The sequence below is a fragment of the Phasianus colchicus genome, chromosome 11, assembly GCF_987193195.1.
Source record: "Phasianus colchicus chromosome 11, bPhaCol1.hap1.1, whole genome shotgun sequence".
Taxonomy (NCBI): domain Eukaryota; kingdom Metazoa; phylum Chordata; class Aves; order Galliformes; family Phasianidae; genus Phasianus; species Phasianus colchicus.
The window spans coordinates 18,779,646-18,795,144 of record NC_143446.1 but is presented as its reverse complement, the minus strand read 5'-3'; the positions used below and the strand labels follow the sequence as shown (position 1 = coordinate 18,795,144).

Below are 15,499 nucleotides of genomic sequence, written 5' to 3'. Positions count from 1 at the left end.
GCACTGAAAGGAACTTCTGTTATCTCATCCAAACACTGCCTTGGCCTTGACTTTAATTTCTAGTTAGAGATCTCTCCTTTTCCAAACAGGCCAGCATCATGGATCTAAGCAGAGAAACTGGTACGGTATTAAAGCCGACTGCAGTCAGTACTTATGTTATCATTTCAGTATCAAAAAAACCATTTGCTGTCTCAAGCAGTTTTTGCCTAATGAATGTATGGGTCAAGGGGCAAGTGAGATGCAAACTTGGTACACTTCATTTACATTTCTAAAGTAAATGTTTAATATTCTAATAGACTGATATGAATTTCCTAAATGTTAATTGATGCAACTGAAATTTGCTCAGGGCACATTCAAGACATTTCAAACAATTAACAAAAGATTTGAAAGCAAAGAAACCATTTCAGTAACAGTCAAACCCACTGTCATACCTGTTGTTTCACCTGTAGCAAGAAACATTTTTTTTTTTTTAACTTACTAAAAAAGAAGAGTAAATTGTGCAATTTAACATGACTACAACCAATACTCAATTAAAACCTGTCTTCTTCTCACTTAAGGACAAAACTCCTTTTATGGTCTTTCAGACCTTCTCTGATTTCTACATGGATGTCACTGATGAAGTAAGCTGAGGGCACTCAGCTGACACGTCACTCAGACCCTCAAACACCACAACCACACGTTGAAACAACTCATGCAAAATCTAAAATAAAACCTATGTCTTGCAGCTCTGTTCTCTCAGTCCTTGCAACCAAGAACAGGCACAACTATGCTGAATTACAGACCCAGAACGAAGCTGCTCTGCCCATCCATCCAGCAGAGCATGCAATACTACTTGTCCCCATCTTAAGGCCCTGCAAGGAGATCTCCACTTACCCCAAGCCTTTTTTTCAACGCAACCTCAAGACTTATGGCAAACTGAGTTGGAAGTGACTGAGCATCCTTTCTACCAATGCACTGAATGTTTACTGTGCATGGATGTGTTGTCACTGCACAACTGTTGGGGAAGGACCACCACAGCTGTCCTATTGAATCTGGGGCTTACCTGCTCACATAACTGCCAGCAGGCTGCTTCCAACTCTCTCTCCCTTATACTAAAAGCCCAGGAATGACTTCTAATATTTGTAATTACAGCAGCTGTCTTCATTCAAAACACAGGTTCTCCTTTCAACTTTGCTGCCTTAGAGGGCTTCTGCATGGTTATATTCAGAGAACACCTGAGCAAGCTCTTTCATGTTCATTTTGAAGCTGATCAAACCACTTGAGCTGAAGAAATTCTCCCTCTGAAAAAGGTCTTGCAGCTCACTACTGCTTTTTGCCCTGGTTGAGAGCATAAAGATGCGAAGGGTCTGAAATTTACTTATCAAAATAAGAATAGCAAATGAATCTTCAACCCCAAGGAAACAGATAGACTTGATCTGCAAGCAACACAAACTGGTGCAGGTCCTCTGAGGAACTATTCTCTGCTTTTTAAATTCATGCATTCTAGCATGAGTTTGCTAGCTTAGATTGCTTTCTTCGAGGAAATTCTGAAAGGAGTAAAAAGTTGCTTTTGATTTTAAAGCTCCAGCCTACATCCGCAGTCTCTGTAAGATAAATACAATAAACGCCATTGAACTAGCTATCTTCAACATTATCTTGTTAACAATTGATTATTTATCCACCAGAAACTACATGGTGCTCCTCTTCCTGCTTGCAGGATAAACTGACACTTGATTCAGATTAGTAATCTACTGCAAAATGCCAACTGCACAAAGCCCGTGCAGCAGCCCAGACTCAATAGGTACATTGAGGAAAATGCAGATGTCTGTGTAAACAGAGGATCATGTTGGCCAGAACTGTCACTCCAGCATTTTTCAGGAGCACTGCACTCACTTAAGCATCCCTCGAGGCTTCAGCCATCAGGAGATACGGGATGACGGATGCACCATCTCAAACAACAAATCCTACTGTGATTTTAATTGAATTACAGCAGCCATTTTATTTTTGCAGAGCCTCTAAGACTCCTTACTCGCTTCCAGTGATTCAGCAGTTTATTTTTCAATACAGCAATCCCTCCTTAAGACAGTTCCTCATTCCTTTTAAGTAGTGCTTCTGACAGCAGCTACCCAGATGGTTGTTGTTTGAGGCACTCTACCTTTTTTTATTAAATAGAAGTAGTTTATCTCAGACACCTCTGTCTTCAGAGTTGGACACCTTTCTATTCATTTGAATGCTTGGTCTTTTAGCAGTTCTGGAAGTGTCCTCACAATATACTGTGCCTCTACACTTAAGCTAACCCAATTACAGCACTGCAAGAAGTTAAAAAGAGACAGAAGAAAGGAGAACCTAAAACCCAGAGAACAAACAGCAGCACCAGCCTATAAATACAAGCCAACCTTGAAACACCAGAGAAAAAACAAAGAAACCAACATTCTGCAATTAGAGGGGACTCCAGCAGAACTGTCAGGAGGCTATTTTTGTTCCTAACCTACATAGGATGCTGCAGAAAGGTCATTTCATAGGCAACCAAGAATAGGCAAGAGACACTGCCAAACACCCATGTCCTAGCATTACTTTACTATGCACTTTGTGCGTACAAAAAGCACCAATCATATAGTTGATAAATACAAAGTCCAAACATTTTCTTTCAGCTTTAGAAATCATCCAGTTTTGATTTCCCAAACAGACCAGAAAACAAGCCTCAAGCTTGGCTTCTTCTGTGCTTTGCTTATGCCTGAGCAAGAAGTATGCACAACTTAATAGAATGGACTAGGAAATTCTTCTCTCCCCTAGAACCAAGAGGTTAAAAAAAAAAACACAAACATTTGAATTTATGGTCCCCATTAAAGGTACTTGTGTCAATAGTAAACACGTGTGACACCCCCCCACTTTCCAAAAAAATGTGCTTTGCTGAGGTCTTTGAAAGAACCACACCTGTTCCACGTAGCTGCTAGCCAGAAGTCCCCTTATCCTCTCATTTTTTTAAACAGCACTTCACTAGGTATTACACACAGGTAACATCAGAGAATTGAGGTATTTAACACATTCTGATTACACTGCTAATGAAAAGTGTTTACAAAATAGTAAACTGTGTAAACAGAAAGTAATTGTGTCTGTAGTGATGGCATTGTTCACAAGCCATGTATGCATGTAGCTGTATCTCCCAGTCCTTCACACTCACTATCCAACAGGCATGTAAGGGATATGGAATGCAGAACCCAGGCCTACAACCTAAAAACTGTATCACTAGATCTGATGCTGCACTTCTTAATCAGGCTCAATTAATCAATAAATTAAGCATCCGCTAGCTTTGAGGAAACTGGAAACAAGAATTCACCTGAGAAAGGGCTTCGAGTTTAAGAGTACTGACCAAAGGCATGAGAAGACCATTATTCAAAGCTATCTTTAATATGAAGAAATAAGCTTTGCCTTTTAAATCACTAGAATGTGATACCACAACATTTCTCATACCATCTTTGAACATCTCACACAGACAGCCTGACAAATTTAAGGACCATGCTGAATAAGAATATTTTACTAAATGTAAAAAGCAGTAATTCAGTTTATACCGTAAGCAACACCCAGCACAAGGAGATGCACCTCAATCACTCCAAGAAAAATAATTAAGAAGTGAATAAGGTATTTATGACGTCTCCCAGCAGACAGAGCAAAAACATGTACAACTGAGAAGAAAAAGAATATAATTTATTGTGAACTCTGGCTGGGTTTTGCTTTTTTTTGAAGACAACAATGTAGTGCATCTTCAGAAGTATCTTCTACTTCGGCAGAAATTTATCTGCAGAGATCAAACACATGAAAGCCCAACATTGAGGAGCAAAGGCAACGCAGTAGGAACACAAAAAGAAAACATGGTCAGACCAGGGCTGGACTCTAAAGAGTAAAACTGCCATACCTGTATTCACGTTCAATACTTCAATGCCATTCTAGAGAGAACAAGAGCATTTCAGGATATAAGGAAAAAACCACCTCCACAAGCAATATTGATTCAAACTCAGATACCATTCAGGTATTTGAGTTTCAGAGGTGAGCATTTTCTTTTGATAGTTCATCTGCAGAGATGGGCATGCAATGATCAACTAGACACCAACTTTGAAAACCTCATAACAAAAAACAAAGACCAAACAGAAAGCATCTCGAGACATCAATCCCATTTGGTAAGTGGTTCCTTCTTTAAGTCATATACAATGTTTCTTACAGCACTACATTTACAGTTTTCTGAAGGCAAACTGTTTTATCTTTTCCATAAAACTTTCAATATAAGATTCCCTAAAAGCAGCATCTATCCTAAAGAACTCAAATGAAGTCTTCCAACAGCCACTTAAACAAAAACCATTGTCAATGCACTGAGAAACACAGGGATGCGTTGCTTAGTCTAAGGCACAAGCAATGCAAAGACATTCAATGTAATTACTTCAAGACCATAAAAAACAGCATTAGCAAATTGTAATTAGAATTAAAGAATTATTACCTTCTCCAGTGCATGATATGTATTCTTCAGTCAAAGTTCCAATACCTGAAAGAAGTAACACACAGGGAAAGTTAGTTATACTGATACTGTAAGTCATTAAATTCATTCTTATCCAAGTTAACTAATTTTGCAACCAGGCCATCTTTGATCACTTCAGTACCTCCAGACAATGCACTGTGCTGGCTAGGCACCCTCTGGGGTGGACCCTCCACACCAGCCCCCCCAGCACACAGGGATTCCTCCCCAGGAGCCCTTCGCTTCCTACAGACACCAAAATCTGGTACTGAAGATTCAGCAGCTCCTTGTTTCTTTAATTCTGATTAATTCACTAAGGGCCAATAAGCTTTCAGCCTGCTACAGCACCTCACCTGGAATCCATCTTCCCCAGGCACAACAAACTTCAGATCTTCAACAGGTGGCAGAAAGCCCCAGCTGCTCCCCCATCCCTGCTGCACATCAGTAGATCCACCCAAATCCCAGAGCCATTTACAAGGAGTCCCAGCACCACCATTAGACAACCCTAATGACCAATGTATTTTTAGATTCCAAACAATCTATCCCTTGCTGCTCAGAACAATAAAAGCTCTCCAGTTTTTGCTTTTAAAGCTCCCATTTTCTCTAGGCTCCCAGGAATCCCTCAGCTCATAAGGCACTGTGCCGAAGCAGAAAGGTTTCTTACAAAACACACGACCTTCAGAACTGCATTTGTGTTTTGTTTTTTAAAGCCCTGTCACGCCTGCGTGCACAATCGAACCAGGGCTTTTTTTGGTGCTCGTGTGGGAGACTCTGGATCAGATCATTTTTCTCTTCCCCCACAACCCCAGCACATGTACCAACTACTCTGCCTGTTGCTGCTTGCTTCTGTAGGAGCTCTGTAGGAGCATCAGGTGCTCAATCAGGCAGGAGGGCCGACCTCCTGCATGCCCACACAGTGCTTTGGATACTGATAACTTCAGCAGAACAGGTGACTCCAATTAAAGAAGCATACACTATAACTTCTAATTACCAGGTCAAACCAACAGCACCTACATGTTCAAAGCCTTCAGAACTTTTAGCTTCCAACAACAGAAATGTTTTCAGGAGTAATTTCTTACAACGTTTTCCATTGGTAGAATGACATTAACTCAAAAACCAGGAATAAGCAAATCCAGGATGCTTTACATTCAGAACAGTATTTTATCCCTTAGTGATTGCAAGAAACTGAACGCTGCTCTTTGTAGTCATGCATTTGAGACCGATTAAATTAATTGTACTTTATTCTCACTAGCAGCACTGAACCCAGATTCCCAGGCTTGAAATGATAAAGCATTTTAACTACATTACCAGCAAACATTCAGCGGTGCCCAGGCAATTCTGCTAAATATAAGACCTCCCACAGCTCAGGGGAGGGCTGGCCATTGCATCCCATTGCTTCCCATCAATTCAAATGCACGCTGCAATTCAAGTGAAGAACAGATGGAAACAGGCACCAAAGGGAACAACAGCGCTCTCCCTAAGGTGACACTATGGAAGGCAGTGCACCAACAACTGCATTTAGCAGCTCCAGGTTTTTCTGCATCCCTCGTCAACAGAAGGCTTGGAGAAGAACTTCAGAATGCAGATATGAAATCGTCTCCAAAGGAAAAAAGCAACAACCCTCTTTTAATGTGGCTCCCCAGCCACCACTCTACTTGTTCTGAAAGCTAAGGCTTCCTAAAAGCCTAAGAAGAAATTCAGGTTTACACAACTCTGATTTTCTGTAAAAGAGCAGCACATACTTCAAGGAAAAAATCACTTACAGCGTTGCCTCTATTTTCCATCTTTATTTCACAGAAATACTATATAATCACACTCCAAATTTGCTTTTTCAGGTAAAGACAGGGTTTTTTTTGGGAGCTGGCAACAGGGGGAACTGATGAAAGCCTGAAGAGCTGATCTCATCTGCTGCCAGCAGACATCCTTACATTTCACTCCAAGTTTACAGTGGCACTGAGATGGCTGAAAGAAGCCATCCCACAGAAAGCTGAGGTGTGTTTTGCACCTGGGAGCTCGTCAGCACATTATGCAAATGTTGACATTCTGAGAGCATCCATCCCCAGAATGCTTATGCAAGATAAGAGTACACAGTAAGGGTTGTATTTCTGCGGGCAAGAAGCAACCCTGGTCAGTGGCAAGAATGTCACTGAGGCATCAGGCTCTGAATCCCCAAACAAAATTTTCCCTTGCTCATTTCAAACATGCAACTCGTTTGCTGATTTTTCATCTTTTTTTTCGTCCCAGTTCTGCTGGGGGTTGGTGTTTACTCAACTCATCTACTCAGGCACTGCTCTGCACTGCCATCAATCCAGCAGCACAGTTGTCCTGTTTCCACATCTTCCATATTTACTACTGAAGGAAGCTACGAGACTTCACATCTGTCTCTGCCTCATTCCAGTCTCAACTTAAGCACTGCAGAGGCTCTCTGACTACACATCTGTCTTTACCCCAAATCCACCAGATACCATTTAAGGGCTTCCCTGCTTCTGTTTTCCAATATAAGCTTGGTATCTTTCAAAGCTTTTGCTCCTTCTATAAACACAACATTCTCCACTTCACTGTAAGCTAAAAAATGTGAGAACTGCAAACCTGCTAGCCTCTGAGCTTATTAATATATTTATTGAATAATGAAGTGTTTCTGATCCCTTCCTTGCTTTCAGTGGCCCTCCCAGCCTCATGAAGAAAGATGAAGCTCACCGCAATTTGTCATATTGCTTCCTCTACCCCTGCACCTGGAGCAGCAAATGAATCTTCAACCCCAAGGAAACAGATAGACATGATCTGCAAGCAAAACAAACTGCTTAGCAAAGCAAACCCAACAACCAGACCCACTGCTGCCCTACTCTGCCTCAGCTGCCCTCTCAAAACTAGAGGATATTAACTCTGAAGTACCACCATCTCAGTAGTTATGTCAATAGATGGAGAGCAAAAGGGCCAACAAAGAGAGCACCAAGGAAGCCACGCTTCATCCAGCCACAGCCACCAGCTGCAGTGGATGGAAGATGCAGCCCTTCCTCAGCATCTCCCGAATCCTCATCTTGCCTCTTGCTTCTGAACTCAGACATTGCTGTCAATACAACAGCTTGATGACACGAGCTAAACAGAAGAGAGTTTTCCAAAGCTGAAATATAAATCCAGTATTCATTTGCCCTGTAAATATCTCCTGTGCATTTAGACACTGGTTGGCAAGTCAGCCAAGAGCATTCTCTATGTCTATGCATCTCGTGCAAAAAGACAATAATAATAATAGAAAAGCCTAATCACCATCATAGGTCTCCCAGGGTTTGATTGGTTTAACGTCAAATGCCACCAAAATAGAGATCTCATGTAGTTTATTATAAGAAAAAAAATGAAAATTTAACATTGCAAAGTGTTATTTTTAAGTAACAGAAAACCTCGGCCTCACCAAGTAGAGAAGAGCACACACATTTCTATTGGATTTCTAGGCTTTAAAAGGCAATTTGATGCCACTTGCTTCACAAATGAAAAGAACATTGACCTGCATGACTGCATATTGATAATAATCTTTAGACAACAGAATTCTTCAGAGATTGTAGAAGAAATCTCACTCTGATTCAGCGGCTGCTTCATAAATTGCACCTCTAAGCTGCATAACCCTTGAAATTGTCTGTTACTTATAACAGGCCTCCCTGCTCCATCAGAATATGCTCAGAATACAGTGTTTTCTGACCGGACACAGGGAACAGGCACATACATGTAAAGATGCTCTTTCAAAGGTATTTTTCCAAGTGGAAATACAGGTGAATAGCTCATATATTGCTAAAAAAGCCAAGGATAACTCCAGGAGATTGCACTGACAGTGGAGGACGTGACCATCACCCTCCTTTCCACTTTAAATGCAAAGTAATGAAATGTGTGCAGTTGTTCTGCGTCGTCTGAAAGATGCTCACATCTCTCCAAATTGCTGATTAGGAGATCCTGTGCTCATTTGTGTACAGTGCATCAATCCAGCCACTTACCAAAGGTTATCTAACAGAACGTGTCAGGCTTTGATGACAAAGGGAAAAATCACTGTAGATACAGCCAGTGTTATGCATGTGATATCTCATTACCAAGTTATGTAGCTTCTCCTTCGCAGTCTTCTGCTTCTTCTTTTCCAAGCAACAGAAGGGGGTGGGTTGTACCAACTCCTTGCTAACAACCATATTTTTATTCACCATCATGTAAGCTACAGGTTTGTAGTTTTAATTCTGGATGAGATGGCAAGATCCTACATGCATCTATAAGGCTGTTCAAGAGCCAAGCCTAAGGCTGTGTCCTGATGTGTCTCCCCAGGGCATGAGAAACCCACACTGCCACCAGCACTCATCTGTCCTAGCTCTGTCCCAGACTCAAACCAAGCTTCTGAAACGCTGAGGCTTTGCAGAACCATCAGAAGTTCCCATCACTTTCTGTATTTCTTTTCCAGTCTCCACTTGGTAACTTGTGCAGCTGCACCTGGCCAGAAAGCTGAGCCAGCTGAAGGGCACAGCAGAAAGGATATTGTTCAATGTCATATCTGAGTGATTCTTTGCATGAAGGAGCAAGCTGAAGTTAACAGTCTATGCTAGCAGAGAAGGGAGTGGACCATTAGTTCCCCTTCATTTCTTGCTCCTATCACTCTTATATTAAATCTTTTCTGACCAGGATTGCAATGCCAGAAGCCAAAATCAGAAGTCTGATAAGGAATGCCTCTAATCACTTGTCACCAATTACAAAATGCCAAGCAAAAAAGGTCAGTAGAAAAACCACGTAAGTAACTGAGTAATTAGTATCTACATAGCCTGTAATAATTAGCACTTGATTGTTGATTTCCACTTGGCATGTTTTACCATTCTGTTTTTATTTGAGCTGACAATTTAGTGTTTATTTGCAAGCTAAGGCAGGTATTCACATAGTCCCCCGATTGCTGTAAATGAAGGCCTTAAATATTTGCTGCTGGTGATACATTTTAAACTTTCAGCAAGATTATCTTCTAATACTCAGAAGTGTGAGATTCTGTGACCTTGTGTGTTGAGGAATAATCTTCTACAGCGAGATAAAATGGATGCACGCCCACAGTCTATCCTTGCTGAAGCTACAGCTCCATCACTGTTAAATTGTTTGTTTTTCCTTTTTAATTTGCTCCCTGTCCTTGCAAACCAGAAGACATTTCAGATCGCCCACATACTCCCTCAACACCACGTTCTCCAAAAACAAGGTCTTTTTCTTTCTAGGTTGGTTTCTTATACAAATTGCCACGTTACCTAACTTGGACCAGCACACAGATACACAAAGACTGTGCAGGGCTTAGAAGTTAAGCATACCCACACCAACTACAGGAACACACATTCTCCTGCTGCCTGGCCCCCGCTCTCTTGCAACAAAAAGCAACAGTTTGAACAAGATGATTTGATATGGCTTAATTCAAGCAGCATGGAACAACCTGAGATGAACAAAAAGATCTATCAGCTGCCTACAAAAGCAATCAAGCCTACGAGATTGGATGAACAAGTCCCATTTTCAGTGCACAGCATAGAGAGTTTCTTCAGTTTTAATCCACCGAAACCTCAGGGAACAGAGGGGTGGTGTGCATCCATTCATAAGGACTGCAAAGCAGGGGAAGGATGTGCTGCTCCTCCTCTGGGAGGCCATCAGGTCGGGGGAGCAAGAGCCCTAAGCAGGGGCACCTGTAGAAACACTCCTCCTTCCTCTGCCTTCAGGAAAAGCCTCCTCCTTTTGGAAATGCCAAATTATAACTAAAGAGAGATGTTGTTTTAAAGATTGATTCGTGCAATCAATTTAGCAAGTCCTGAATGCCACTGGGGACAACCAGCAACAGTGCCAAAAGCCACCTTGACTTCAAGAGCCAACATACACACACACACAGAGTTTGCAGAGAGTAGGAAACTGGTAAGTGAACAATCATTTGCACTCTTAATATACAGCAGAGAACTACATTTATCTTTTCTTCAAGTCGGCCCTAAGCAGTACATAGCAAGAAAAGCAAGCCTCACGCAAGTTTCCAAAGAGCAGAAGATGTCATTAGTGACTGAAGTACAATAAATCTCACTTCTCAGGAGACAGCATTCAGGATTTCTAGTTCGGTGCAATTCCATCACTAATAAGAAATCTATGCTATGAAATTATATCTCAGTCGGAGGTTCTTCCAAAGGATTCATAAAAGACTGAAGAATAATGAAGAACTGATCTTAGACAACCAAAGATTGCATGTGAAGTTCCTTGTAAACTATCATTTATGGAATGAAGCTAATTGAGGCATCTGAAAATTTCAGTATTTTGCAGCAGGAGACAGCAAGTAAAGGCGAGTACCAGCTACAAACCTAAGAGGAGGGGAAAAAAAACAGCAAGGCTAGTGGAAGTAACTGAACAAAGACTGAACATATCTGAAATGAGCCACAACATCAGTAGTAAAGCAACTCCTTTAAACTGATTTGATAACTTGATTTCTCAAATCTAAGCAGAATCAGTAAGGGACCATGATAGCTTTCCTGCCGGCATGCAACCTGTCTCTTTTCCTCTTTAGCTTCCCAATCCTGAAGCAACTCCATGCAAAAGAAAAGGGAATTATTTAACCAATGTATTCTCTCAGAGTCACTAGGCTATGACTGGAGGGGGGGAGGGGAGAAAGTTTGCTGTAACATAATCTGTGCAAATTCAGAAGCGCAGAAATGACTAGTCTGCATCCTAGTGATAGCAAGCCCTTTTCATAGGAACAGTAAAACAAGCTAAGCTACCAAGCCTTGGGATCTGTCAAAACAGAAGAGGTCTCGAGTACTCATTTATATGGGTAGCTTTCTTCTTCCTCTCCTTCCACTGGTTCAATTATTACAGCGGCATCGTGAATAAATGGTATTATTTTCAGGGAAAATTAGGAAAAAATTAAATAAATGATTAGGATTAGCCACAGATTCCTCTTCCCCTTTTTTTATTTTTAAATACATCCATAAATTACATTACATGCATCGCATTCTACTGCTGCAAACCTACCAACTCAGCAATCTCCCCCTAATTCCAATTCACTTATTTTTGCCAAGATGCTCTCCCCACTACTGCACCCTATTCAGCTTAATCAAGCAATTAGTTCGGCTACATTAATAGATGTATAAGATGCAGGAGAAAAGCATGTAGCTCCATCCTTACTCCTACACCATGGCAATCTAAGAGTATTAATGAGCACAGCTATAAAGCAAGCACGTCAGGAGGAGATGGGGTTGTTGTTGGCCTGGAAGAACACGGTTGTGCCTTCACGCTTTTGCAAGCAAGTTTGTGTAGTAAGAAGTAGAAGTTCACAGCCCACATCACATAAACCAAGCACAGCATTTCCTTGCATGGCACTAAAGCTGGCACAGATAAGGCTGAAAAGTTCACTGATCATATTGGTAACAGCACCATTCTCAAGAAGAGCGGATAGAAGCACTTGGCAGCGCCCTGGTGCTCTTTTCTGCTCTCACCATGAGGTACTTCTGCCTGGCTCTGTTGGCATCTGACACTAAAACTTAAGCAAGTGCTACGCCGTGCTGCAGGGAGAAGAGCCCATTAGCACGGACACGCTTTCCAAAGGCTGACACCGCCGTGCTGAGGGGTGATGCCTTGCAAGCTGCTGCAGCCCTGGGGTATGGAAAGGAGATGAAAGTGCAGCTGGGAGCTGTGGGCAGACCTGCTCAAGGATCACGAGCAGCACCACCAGGGATGGCAAAATCCTGTTTGTGAAGGTCAGAGCTGAAATTAGGCAACGATAAATCCCACGAATCTGGAAAAAAAACTCAGCCAAATGCCATTTCAACTCTATAGGCAGAACACCTACATGAGCGAGCCTGGTTCTGAGCACAGCAAAGCAGCACTGGATCAGATTTTGATCCCACTGATCTGTCAGGGCATCTCTGAGAGCTGTGAGAGCCACATTAGAGTGTTACCACTAAGAGCAAAGCATCCAGGAGCTAAAGAACGGAAATTACAGAAGGATGTTTGGATCTAAATAAAAACAACGGAACTTTTATAACACCAACGTTTTAGAGGGGAAAAAAGCACAAACTTGCAACTTGTTTCTCATGAAGAAACAGAAGTAAACCACTACCCCACTGAGGGAACATCGCTGCAGCATGGCTTGTGTTAACAGAAGTGCCATTGCTCACACCTGGCCATGGCACTGAGATGGATGAGCAGAGCTCAAGAGAGACAACAACCATTTCTGGTTTTGAAACATGCATGCTTTTTTGGGGATGCACACACTGGGGCAGCCCAAGCAGCCCAGGGCAGAGCTGGTTGGCTCCCAGCAGCCCCAGTGCCTCAGATGCTGCCTCCACCAGCTGGTTAATTGCCTTGTTTCCCCAAACATGGATTATCAGTAAAACAGATTTGTTGTGGCTGCTGTACCATGATTGATGGGAAAATATGTTCTGGAGGCAAAAAGGAGACCAACAGCTTTCCTAAAATATGGAAAAATCTGAAAATAAGCAGAGATGTCCACAGTAGCTACAATCTCTGTACTGGCTTTCAAGGTAATGCACAAGAGTAATGTAAAATTATCTGTTACAAAATATTCTTTGTACAAATGTGGACTGCAGGTTGGTATAAATACACAAACATACAAACACATTGTACGATTATATCAATATTTTGGATATATTTTTATATTATCCCATATGAAATACTTCAAGACATGTCCTTGCAGGTTTGTAACATTCAGAAATCAATCAGACATTGCATTCCTTTGTGCTCATGATAGTTATTTTATATGCACATCGCTAAAGCTTTTTCCTGGAAGAAAAAAAATAAGGTTAATTATGCTTTTTTAATAAAAAGTTTAAGTATTCAGCAGGGAAGCCCATTTTTAAGGATTTCTGATTTTCTACCCAGCTCTACCAACAATGCACCCACTACAAAATTCACATCAGTGTCAAAAGCAATCCCATCTCTTACTTCCACTCAAATCTGCTGCTCTGAGATGGCATGTGGCACAGAGATCCTGCTAGGACCCATCTGGAATCAAGCAGAGTGATCCCCTTCTCCTCCCCACTCCTCTTTAAAGAGTTAAGCCCAATAACTCCATCTTCAAAGTCATTATTCTATCAATACACTGAATAATTTAGTAGGCAGCTGTTTGACTTGACATTTTTATACAGGTCATAAAATCACTAATACACTGAAACCTATGCTTTAACTGGTATTTCCATGGGGTAAAGCTGCTCAGGGACTAAGCCACACACGTGCTCCTTGCAATTCTACACCCAGCTGCACGACTTTCACATGGTTTTATTATTTTATGCATATTTTGATGACCAATCCCAATTCTGTCCCTACAAAAGCCATGACTTGAGTTATTTACTCATTTGTATGTGAACAGGAAAAACATGAACTTCATACTATCTGTACAGCATTAAGAATATTACTTGATCCTCAAAGGCTAAGCAGCTTATGATTAGCACTGGGCTGTCAAGTAGGAGCTATGAGCACAGCTTGATATTTTCTGCCTTTTGGCAACTGCTCCTGGCCATTCATCCCCATAGCCCTGAGCTGCTGGTTGAGCCACAAGGAAACTGGTCAGATACCTACAGGAGTTGCTACATCATGAAAGATGCATGGTAAATAAAAGTAATTAAGAACGTATCTTGCAGATTTTTTGGCAGCTAAACTGTTCTTATTTCTTGTCGGTATCCCTCTCACACTCTCAAAATGGTCAGAAGTAAATATACATAGGAATACAAGAAGAGGGAACAAGCAAATGGAATGAAGAGACAGAACAGCACAGAAGACTTCAGTGCAAAAGATCCCATGAAGAACATTTAAATCTGCTACCACTACAGACTGCACACCGTACACACAGCACTTACAGCTTGCTCAGGAATCAACCAAACCATTCCCTCAGGTTTTTCCCATGATAGGCTGTGTACAAGCAGCTGAGTTCTGCCCCCCCTCCTCCCTCACCTTCCCACTGCTCCCAGCCAGGCACAGGGAGCCCAGAGGGCTTCAGGCAGCAGTGGCACCCCTTGGGCAGCCCAGCACTGAGATGACTGCTGAGGCATAATGTTGCCAGCCAACATAAATCTGACAGCGACGTGGCTGGGAGCTACTTTGTTAAATGCAGGAGCAGCAGAGAGAAGTGATGTCGCTCCTTGAGCACACATCAAATCCTGTACTAAACTCAGGGGTCTGACCCGCCACGGAGAGAAAAGCCCTCCATTACCACAGCCCCCAGCAGGCACAGGCTGTCCCGAAAGATAACGCCATCCTCCAGGCTTCTTTTTGAATCCCAAATATTCTCCTAGAGTATCAGATTAGAGAAACACGACTGCTGATGAGCTGGCCTTGAGCAAGCAGCAGCATGGGAGCATCCCATCTACCCACTCAAACCCCTTGAACAGACAACCTGCAGAATGAAGCAGAGGCCTCTCTCTTTTTGAGGAGCAGAGGCAGGCTAGTACTGAGAGATAGAGAAAATACAATGAAATGGAAAATGAATACAAAAGCCACTGCAACTCTGCATGCTTCAGCTTGCATACAGCTAACCTAACCCAACCACAGGACACCCAGCTCAGCCCAGCCAAGTGCCATTTTGGACACAGGAAGTATAATAAGATATTGTAAAGGCACAAAAATCAAAAGATTTGCAGAAAAAGCTCCCAAGTGCAATTATTTTAACCGCATATAAATACAACACTTTCTTTACAAGGTATAAATAACTATATGCAATTACATGCTAATTACTTACAATTAAATTGCAGCGTAAATACAGCACTGCACAAAGATAATCAGATGGTTACTTGTACAATGTAAATTAATTGATAACAGGAGATTTACAATTGCAAATTAGAGTGATTACATTTTGAATCCTTTGTTAGATGGCAGGTATGGCACACAGTTCACCACCGTTTTTTTCCCACCAGGGTCACATCCTGCATTCTGTGTGGCTGTGGGTTCCCTCCTCGGGGTGACAAAGAGGGAGGAGGTGACAATTTTCTGAGTCAGCACGTACAACCTTTGCTGTTCTTTCCGACATAATTATCCGACGTAATT

The 15,499-nt window shown here is 41.9% G+C and overlaps 1 protein-coding gene across 6 annotated transcripts in view; it reads right to left on the bottom strand.

The window, feature by feature from the left end:
* Positions 1-15,499, bottom strand: part of LOC116236796 (contactin-4) — a 252,850-nt gene that overhangs the window by 214,677 nt on the left and 22,674 nt on the right. For 3 of the 6 annotated variants that reach the window (XR_016470163.1, XM_031605592.2, XM_090148472.1), the window contains exons 1-2: positions 4,629-4,739; positions 4,469-4,513 (exon numbers count right to left, since the gene is read on the bottom strand). The gene's annotated coding sequence lies outside the window, so the exon portion shown is untranslated. Of the gene's footprint in view, positions 1-4,468; positions 4,514-4,628; positions 4,740-4,836; positions 4,948-15,499 lie in introns of those variants that run through there. The other 3 variants (XM_090148469.1, XM_090148468.1, XM_090148470.1) reach the window with 2 other exon arrangements.